This window comes from Ascaphus truei, chromosome 9 (genome assembly GCF_040206685.1).
Source record: "Ascaphus truei isolate aAscTru1 chromosome 9, aAscTru1.hap1, whole genome shotgun sequence".
Taxonomy (NCBI): domain Eukaryota; kingdom Metazoa; phylum Chordata; class Amphibia; order Anura; family Ascaphidae; genus Ascaphus; species Ascaphus truei.
The window spans coordinates 66,784,625-66,795,017 of record NC_134491.1 but is presented as its reverse complement, the minus strand read 5'-3'; the positions used below and the strand labels follow the sequence as shown (position 1 = coordinate 66,795,017).

General features: G+C 42.1%; 1 long non-coding RNA gene across 1 annotated transcript; it reads right to left on the bottom strand.

The window, feature by feature from the left end:
- Positions 1-7,126: 7,126 nt before the first annotated feature.
- On the bottom strand, positions 7,127-8,842 carry LOC142502328 (uncharacterized). Its single transcript, XR_012803738.1, has 3 exons — positions 8,719-8,842; positions 7,476-7,536; positions 7,127-7,267 (listed from the first exon to the last, which is right to left on the bottom strand). It is a non-coding gene; the product is annotated as an uncharacterized LOC142502328 (long non-coding RNA).
- Between the last annotated feature and the right edge of the window lie 1,551 nt (positions 8,843-10,393).

Sequence of the window (10,393 nt, the reverse complement as noted above, 5' to 3'; positions counted from 1 at the left end):
CCTCTCTAATAAAGATTTGTCACAGTCTGTTAATACTGTAGTTGAGAGGTTAAATATACTACTAGTCTCAGATGGTATGGCTAGTCTTCTTCTGTTTTCCTTCTTCCTCTGGACGATTCTGCCTGCCCTAACTCCTCTGCCCCTCTTTTTCCCTGACTCGAAGGTCTGTTATATATATATATATACACATATACATATGAGAGAGATCAATAGGATTCAGGTCCCCACCTCAGCGACACACCCTATAGGCTAAGGGTAAGAGGGGTTACATTCAGTATTACATACTTTTATAGAGTCAATTTTTTCAACCTTTTAATGATAACACTGTTACAAATAACGGTGTAAAATCCAAAGAAAAAAACAGCACCAGAATTATCAAATAAACAAAAACTCCAATTGATTTAAATGGCATTTCCTTCCTTTGAGAAATCTGAAACTGTTTTTTTTTGCACTGGTTTTGTCCCAGTTTGCAGCTCGTAGACTATATGATATAAACACAATGGGTAATGTTATGAACTGAAGCAACATTTAATATATATATTAAGACAATGTGTTGTTTTGACCTGCACCATAAACAAAGTATTCTATATTCTTAGATTATTACACAACTCTAGCGTACAACATTATCATTCAAGCAAAGAACACACAATAACTAGTCTGCCCTCTTCCTCCCATTGGTATTGGCGTAATGAGATCTTAAGACCCCGTAACAAGCTTAAAATAATGCTTAATGCTTTTCTTCATGTAGATTAATGCAAGGTGAGACGTGTCAAGTAAGGAGGATACCGTTTGCTGCCCACACCCACACTGTTTATGGAATATGCTGAATTAAAATAATGACTTGCTCAACGAAGTGTTTTCTGCTAACTAGATGAAGAGGGATGAGAGCTGAGACTGCATTCTAGCATTAAATACGTGGCATTATACGACATACTGTAGATCCCTTGTAACTATACTCGAGCTGTTGCTGTTTGAAATAGATGACAGACGTGATCTCAGGTGCTCTCTGGGTTTTATTTTGGAGAAGTTCAGAGAAACTACGACACACCTGGAATTTAGTGCACATCAAAATATTTGCAAAAAAGTGTACGATAAAGCACCAGATTTAGCAAGGACAACAAATATCAGTGTGAGGATTCGGCATTCTGGTGCTGCTGCCCCTTTAACCCTTACTCGGTCATCTGATCCCCATGGCATTCAAGAGTGGCAACCTGGCAGTGGTACATATGCGCGGTGCGCGGGTCCTGTGCCGGCCCTGTCGGCCTCTTCTGTCTCTGGGCGCAGGGCACGCTCTCGTTCCTCTTGTCTTGACGCGCGGCGCCTGTGCTGTGCTCGGTCTCCCCATCGGTCTCCGCCCCTCTGTCCCACCCCCATCCTGACGTCGGTACTACACGGCACGGTCGTGGTCCTCGTACCTCCTCTGTTCCCGCGGTCCCGCCTCTGGTCTCCGCCCCCGTACTGGCGCGGGTGTCGTGGCGCACGATGACGGTACGCGACCGGGTCATCTACGTGTTGCGCGGGTGCGCTTGGTGCACGCACATTCTAATGCGGTTGCTAATGGTTGTGCAATAGGACACCCCTGCATGATCCAGCATCCTATCCGGAACCGAAGTCCTACTTCTTGGTCGCCTCCCATTGGTGGGAGGTCCTATAAAAATGCTCTGAGAACTGTCAGGCCTCGTTCAGGGTGCCAGAGGCAGGAGTTGAGGGGGGGGTCATTCGGGAGGGAGGGCAGCAGTCTGCTGGGCGATGTGTGTTCATCCTCCCAGCAGACTTTTTCAGGAGTTGAGGAGGTGGGGAGGGGGCGGGGCTACAGAGGGGGAGGGGGCGGGGCTACAGACGGCAGGTTAGGGATCCAAGTTGCAGTCTTGAAATCATTCTCAAGAATGATTTCATTGGCTGCCGAGGTCCCAGTGACGCTGCTGCAGCTTCAAAAAATGAATTTTTTGTTTATTGAAACTGTAGCCAGCATCAACTCCCTACTTCTGAGACAGGGCAGCTGCTACCCTAACAACAACTTTGCACTTTAAATACACGGCCGCTCGCACGTCAGCACGCCCTCCCTCCGAAGCCTGCACCCTGAACGAGGCCTCAGTCTTTGCTGATCATAACTCCTGTTTGTGTGATGCTGAGCTCACTACGCTGTGCCTGTTTGCCTAAACCTTGCTGCCTGACCCTGCCTGGAACTTACCTTGTGATACTCTCCTGTACTGACCTTGGCTTTGGATACGACTACTCTACTCTCTCCTGCACTGACCCTGGCATTGGACCACAACGACGCAGCTCTCTCTTGCACTGATCCTGGCTTTGGCTCTACGACTACTCTACGCTCTCCAATCCTGACTCCGGCTACGTACCCCAGCGATCCGCTACTCCATACTCCATGATCCGGCAAGTACCTCATTACACTGTCTTCTATTACCCTGATCTGGTTTGCAAGACTATCCTACACTCTAGAAGCGCCCTCACGGTTGTGGTCGGCGTTTTGTATCAATCCCTACCTCAGCCCCGCGGTCGCGCCTTATTTGTGGTGAGCTACGCGTTACAATATATATGGATATCTATCTATCTATCTATCTATCTATATTTTTATATATATATATATATATATATATATATAAAGTGGTTGACAAATCACCAAAAAATCTACTCGCCACACAAAAAAATCTACTCGCCACCTAGTACCAAACGTGTGCTGCTTGGGCCAATATTTACTCGCTCGGGGTTAAATCCACTCGCCCGGGGCGAGCAAATGTATAGGTTTGTCGAACACTGTATATATATATATATATATATATATAAACACATAGAGCACAGCTGGCACTCCAAGCAAAAGAGTAAAATCATCAGGTGCATGTTCCATAAGACAAGTATATGCAACAGATTGCCTTCCCAGCAGGGAAAGCAAAGAAACAGCACTCAGTAGTATGTAGCAAAAAGATTGTATTCAAACAACATACAACACATGTGTAAACCAACGTTTCGGTCCACTAAGGACCTTCTTTCTTAACTTTAGCAAGTTAAAGAATGGCTATGTGCTTCAAACCAGGAGCTGAACACAAAACAAAACAGACAGACTACCATTTTTGACAAGGAAAAAAAAAGGGGAAAGGGAAGACAGAAACAAAAGGATTATGAACCAGCAAAAAAATGCCAAATTGGAGATAAAAAAGCTGGAGATGCCGTGCAGCTTTCAACAGGATCAACCACTTCCCACGAATTACTGCAAAACAAACGAAGACAGAGCAGCCTCCATAGCATAACTCTGTAATAATATTTAATACATTCCAAAAGATAAAAACAGGCCACTCACAAAAATGGACAAAATTTGCGCATTGTGCTTTAAATACAGCAGGAATCGTATGGGTAGTAATGAATACTCATCCAGTACACCTCCGTTGAAGGGCTGGAATATATGTAGAAAAAATTATATTATATATTATATTAATTTACATGGTCCAATAAAGGGGGGAGGGGTATGTAAATTAAAAAAAATTATTAAAAAATAAAGTGGAAGGGAGAAAAAACTGGGGGAGGGGGAAGGAAGGGGGGAAAGGGTAGGGGAAAGGAAATTAGCTTCAAAAAAGAGTCTAATAAAAAGGGAATGAAAATGATAGGAAATAAAAGAGAAATATGGATGAATACTGGATGACATGCCACAAAGGAACTGGAGAGAGAGATTATGAATTTAAACCACTGTACTGGTATCAATAGTATCATTACAACCCCCTGGAGACAAAGTACCTAGAGTATAAATCCAAAAGGTCTCTCAAAGACAGAGCCTTTTGAATCTCCTTCTAATAATGAAGGGAGAGTGAATTCAAATCCAATGATACTCAAGGAAGACAGATCTTTGTTATGAGTATAAGCAACATACTTATATAGGCTCTGAAATTGATTGCCATTAATAATACTTCTCCAATGTTCTTAAAACCTAGTGCTGATGGCACGAATCGTTCAACCCACGTATATATATTGTGATGTCTGCATCACAGCGTAAGATCTTATGTCCCAGATTAAGGCAGGAAATTTCTCTATATGGGGTTTATATACAGGGTTAAATAATACACTAACAGGCCCATCATCCCTTTAAGTCAAAACAAATCATAAAATAAACACCTACTCCTCTTAGGAGACTAATTATACATGCAGCTTCAGTCCTTACTAACTGGATGAAAAGCTAAGTTGGTTACCACCCCAAAACAGGTACTATTATAGCTAAACATATACATATACAGTCTCTGCACACAGCAATACAGTGTTTCTCTTATCTGTTACTCCAAGGTTATGGAGCATATTTCTAGGGGAGCTCAGACCCACGAGAGCTCAGAGAATCTCTCCTCTGTAGTTCCATTACTATGGACTGGACATCCCCGCTTCAGCACGGTCTCGCATCCTTCCTTCCTAGGTGAGCTCAGCCCCATGAGAGGTCTGAGAATCTCTCCTCTGTAAATCCAATGTTAAGGACAGGACATCCCCGCTTCAGCACGGTCTCTCTTCCTACATTCTTCTTCCTGGGATTAACAACCCAGGCAGTCCCAGCAGGCTCTGTGACCACCATCCAGTGATCTTAGGGGACTGTACCAGCTTCAACAGCTTGGGAGAACTCTTCTCTGTCTCCCCTCCCAGGGAACAGCAGTCTCTCTTAACATGTAGTCACTTCCTGACTTTTAAAACACCATGTGCAATCAGGAGTTCAGCCTGCTCAATTAGTTTACAGCCGCTTCTCACTTCTCTAGGGAGATTAACTCTCTGTACGCTGGAAAGTCTCATAGCTGCTCTATTCCAGCACCTAGAGACAGTGATTGTATCACAATATTATTTAAACCCAGCTAAATTCTGGAAGGTTATCAATAATATATTCCAGCCTTCTAGCCATCAACAACCAAGTAATATCACTAAGGAGGATATTAATCTGACAAATTCCACTGACATTGCAAATGCATTCAATGATTACTTTGTGTGGTATGCTACTAACTTATTAGCTAAACGCAACCCAAACCACAAACCTCATTCTGAGAGTACCCCTCTAGCCCCACCCTCTCCCAACACTGCTCACAATTTTCAATTTGTCTCAGTATCTGAAGAGGAGATTACACAAGCACTCCTCAAATTAAAACTAAACAGCCAAAGTGGATCTGACTTACTCTAATCTAAGTTCCTAAGACTTGGTGCCCCAGCCATTGCCAAACCAATTGCTTCCATAGTCAACTCTATCCTGTCTACAGGACAAATTCCTAAGACCTGGAAAACTGCCAGAATTTTCCCAATCTTCAAAAGTGGGGACAAAAATACTGTCTCAAACTACAGGCCAATCTCTCTTCTCCCAATACAATCCAAAGTCATGGAAAAATGTGTTCACTCCCAATTGAGCAATTACTGTACCAAGACAAATTTCCCTAGCCAATTCCAATCTGGCTTTCGCCCCAAACACTCCACGGTAACTACCCCTTGGATATCACACGTGGTGTCCCGCAAGGATCTGTTTTGGGGCCCCTACTTTTCTCAGTGTTCATCAATGATCTTCCTACAGCTTGTAAGGGAGCTTCAATACACATTGTGTGTACTGATCTGTGTGACTGGTTGATTTCAAGTGCTGGTTGTATTAAGTGTGCAGTTAGAACTTGAAGGAAAGGGAAGTGCTGTGTATACTTGTATATACTAGCAGGGGTTTTGAGGTGGGGAGACCAATGTCTTATGGATCTTCGGGAGATGGTGAAAGATAGGGATAATAGGATGTTCCTTATACAGAAAATGTATTAATTTTTGATCCAAAATACCGAGAATTATGCCTAATTCTAAAAGTGATCTAAGTTCCTTTGAAAAAGGGACAGTGGGGTCAACTCTTGCCTTGATAAAGTGCTCTGTGTAGCACGAAACATGTTAGTTGGGTAATGCCTTGCCTCTTTTCCTACCATGACCATTAGATTTTTTTATGAATGTCGCACTTTCCTCCTAATTTTTTGGATATTTCCGGTTATGCTCTGCCACTTTTTCTTTCTATTTGCATCTATATCTACATGGACAGAGACACACCAAGATTGCCTGGAACCTGGATCAACATGGATGCTGCAGCAGACCAGTGAGTTTTTGCTTGCTACAGGTGCGCCAATGAGTATTCTAAAACTTGCCTTGGAGAATCTGGGGCTATCACCAACAAGACCCAGGTACATGTTGGGTACATGCTGCAACATTTCAGTGGCATTTCTGCAGAGACTAATGGCCCATCGGATTAACACAGCAGAGGTCCCTGGCAGTCCCATTCAGTTTGAAGTAGTAGTAGTCAAGTGGGCCTATGGTGGTAATACACATTGGGAATCAGTATCCCATCAGTCTGTGTACTGTACCTACCTCGTCCATGTATATGGGATTGGGATTTTACTTAGGGCTTTCCGGTGGGGCTGATCAGATTATGCTCAGGAGCTACTACTGTAAGAATTCCCTGCTTAGCACCCTCTTACTTCTCTTCCCGAATGAGAATAATCTTGGGCCATTACTATAGGCGGTAACTCTATAAATTTCTTAACCGAAAACAATAAATGGTGACCGACAGTGGTGGAATTCAGCCGGTTCATGCAAACCTGTTACTAAGATCTCACAAGTTCGCCAAACCGGTACACAATACTTCTACATGTGGCGGCGGGCGGCGTCTAGCAGCATCTTTTCCCTTTTCTCTATATGTCCGTGCTACATCAAATGGTGCCGCGTTGCCATGCTAACGGGAACGCCATGTGACATCCATTGCTATGGCAACGAGACGATACGTGTTGTCACGCCATTATGCGGCTCCGCATTATTATGGCAACGTGGTGCCATGTGATGCCGCTCAGCCATTTTGAGAAGAGATATACAGGGAAAAGATGCTGGTAGAAGCCGCCGGACACCCAGGTAAGAACCGGTTATTAAAAATTTTCAATCCCACCACTGGTGACAGGACATTCTTAATTCACAACTATACACACAAACTTATTTATGGGACTCACAGTGAGGCTTCAGTTTGAATTCTAAGGAACCATTTTCTAGAACATTGGGAGGATCTATTATACCCTTCTATCTCCCTATGGTGACACCACTGGTCACAAGACATACTGAGGAGTGGCTTCTGCTTTTCTTTTCTTTACCTCTCGCTCTCTTTGATCCATAAATTTGAATTGAATTTTGGGGTATTGTCAAATAAAATAATAGATGTATGAATTACATAACTAATTCCAGAATCGCTGGATGTGATCCTGTAAGAACACTGTTCATGCTCATCAGCTCGCTAAACCTGCAAAACATGAATGAAAACAAGAATTAAACAATTAATACAAAGGGCACTTTTTATTTGTTTTAATAGTACAATAATAAAATCTTCTTCAACTGCCAACTGACATCGTATTGCTGTCTCTTTTACATGTTCAAATGTTAATAATTGTGAGATTTTTTTGTTGGGAAGAAAATACTGTAGATGCATGAATTACAGTACAGTACATTACCTCGCAGTATCGATGGATGTGTTTCCTGCATGAGCACGGTGATGTCATCAGCCCACCAAGCCTGCAAAACATGAATGAAATAAAGAATTAAAAAATAACTACAATAAAGTATTGAATTAAAAACATTTTCTGTAAAACTGTATTTATTTGATTAAAAACATTTGATAAACAACCTGTTATTTATTTAGATCATAAAGTTGTCTTCTTCGCCCGGAGCACTCTAGCCCAGAGCCCTCTGATGCCGCAAAATTGCATTGATGCCGTCTTTGACGGTCTTGAACTGTGCAATTTTAAACTGCTTCTTTAGTTCATCTATAATGACTCTCCTCAATGGTGGGGATCGCCCTCTTCCCCCTCGAGCCAACAGTTTACTTGTTTGCACCACTGGGAATACTGCTCAAAACTAACATGGTGCTTGAAAATTAGCACTGCATATCTTGACAGATAAACCGTTTATCCCTGAAACCTTTGCCTAAGCATTCACACAAGCTTCATGTTTGGGGGGCAATCTTGAGACATGGACCAGGAACCATAATTATATTTGAAGGTAAGTCCCTGTCCATCAGTGTTATCTTCATTTTACAGTAGTATCTGGATGTTATCCTGTCTGTGTATAACAGTGTTAGACAGTACTGTATACAGTATGCTTGAGAGTAGTACTGTAAATGTATCTGAATGTTACCCTGTCCCTGCATAACAGTGTTAAACAGTTTTTTAGTACAGAAATCATGGATAAAGTGTATTTCCAGAATACCATTATCTCCCTGATAGTGATGGAAGATACATAACCAAGCTTGCAGCACTTATCACCTGATATCAGACTCCAAAAGACTATTCATGGTCCCAAGGCTCAACAAAGTATCCGGACGTTCCTCCTTCTCCTTCCGTGCACCCCAAAACTGGAACAACCTACCAGAGACTCTCACATCCACCACCAGTTTAAGTTCTTTCAAATCTAAGGCTGTCTCACATTTTAACCTGGTCTGTAACTGTTTCATACGCTCATAATATATATTTTCTTTAACTGTGCACGCAATGTCTTGTATATAATGTATACCCTGTTCATTTATGTAACTGTACTTGAAACCATGTATTATTTGTTTTACTCTGTGCCCAGGACATACTTGAAAACGAGAGGTAACTCTCAATGTATTACTTCCTGGTAAAATATTTTATAAATAATTAAGCACTAAATCCAACAGGAAGAAACAGTGATGAACAAACAAAATATACAAATAAACACCTTTAAGTGCTAGCAGTCCTGCAGCCGGGATGACTCTTGGATTATCCAATATCCTTCTTAGAAATGTGCTGAAGAAAAAGTTCTCCTTGGCGCTTGTCCTCAGTATGGTGTGTTGAACAGTGATAAGGAAACAACAGAAAATAAAGCAGTGTAAACCTTTTAATAAATCTTCTGTGGCAATATCACCACTTGTGCATGAATAATGGTATATTACAGCACCAAATAAACACAGTGATGGGAACTATGTACCCTGTAGACCCCTTCCAAGATTAATAAGGGGACGTTTTAGATCTGTGAAACAACCACATACACTAGTATAAAAGTATAATAATATTTACAGTATATCTATATTATTATATAAAAATATAAAATACTGTATAAAAAAAGTAGAAACCCCTGTATTACAAGGAGTCACTGCTTTTTTGGTAGCCATGTCTTTATTCAGTGAAACTCCCTTAGTATAAAAGTGTGTAAATAATGTATATAGTATATCTCTATGTGCCCACTACGATTATAATTTTTTTTTAAATTGCACCTACTCACTATACTGTACTTGTAGAATTAAATGCTTCAGGGGTTGTGTCTGTAACACTTGCGCTCACCACGAGCAAGGTGGGACCCCTGTACTGAGGTGGAAAAGTATAGAACTGCGCACCCACAGCAGCGGAGGCACACCTGGAGGGTGGATAGTCAAGATTGCTGGGCCTGGGTTGGAGAGAGTGGGTTAGTCCTGATATTTGCCGAGGTCGTAAGTAGGTGCCAGGAAAATAGTCAGAGTCCGAGATGCCGAGGTCAAGGGTTGGAGCCAGTAGAGTAGTAGATTGTCCGTTTGCCGTGGTCAGGGATGGAGAAGGTTGGAGGGTCTGAGGCAAGCCGGGGTCGATAATCCAGATCAGGGTCCTAAGTCTAGCCGGGTCAGTACACAGGGAGGCTAGCAGGGACAAGGTTAGAGGCACAGAGAACACAAGGCAGAGACAAAGACATGGGAACACAAGGCTACCAATAACTATGCTCAGCCAAAGAGGAAGTGACAGAGCTGAGCATATATAGCAACAGGAGTCCAATGAGAGAAGAGGGTGGACGGAGGAGCGGATATTCAGTGTTTCACATAAATCTTTTAACTGCAGCCTAACAGGGATTAGTGTATCTGGGCCATTGTAGGATATCAACCTTTATCTTCTAAACCTACAATGTTTGTGAGAATATAAAATGTGAGTTAATATTGAGAGTGTGTTTCTACATTTTCATCTAAAAGAAAAATCTCTATAAATGGTATGGTTACATAGCAGAAATAATCACTTCGACTGGCAGTATCTGGGACCCAAAAACTGAACTCTATAGCATCCTGGGAGCTCCGTAGCTGCATCTTGGGCATTGACAAAGGAGTACTACTGTGGTATGTGTTTAATGGAAGAGTTTACTCTTAGGGAAGTAAATCTCTCGTGGCTGGCACATCTGCTGCAGAAAACGAACAGCAGGTATCGCCCCCAAGTTTTCCAAGAAAGGTATTTTACTCCTATCATGTGGATTTCATTATTCCACAAAAGGCGCTTTAAATCGTAATCTTTTTTAGACTGCATTACTAAAATTGGTCTCTTTTACCTTCGCTTTGCAGATGTTTCCAGTAATATGAAAGATGCCTTATTCTGCTGAGTTATGCCATACATTACAATTA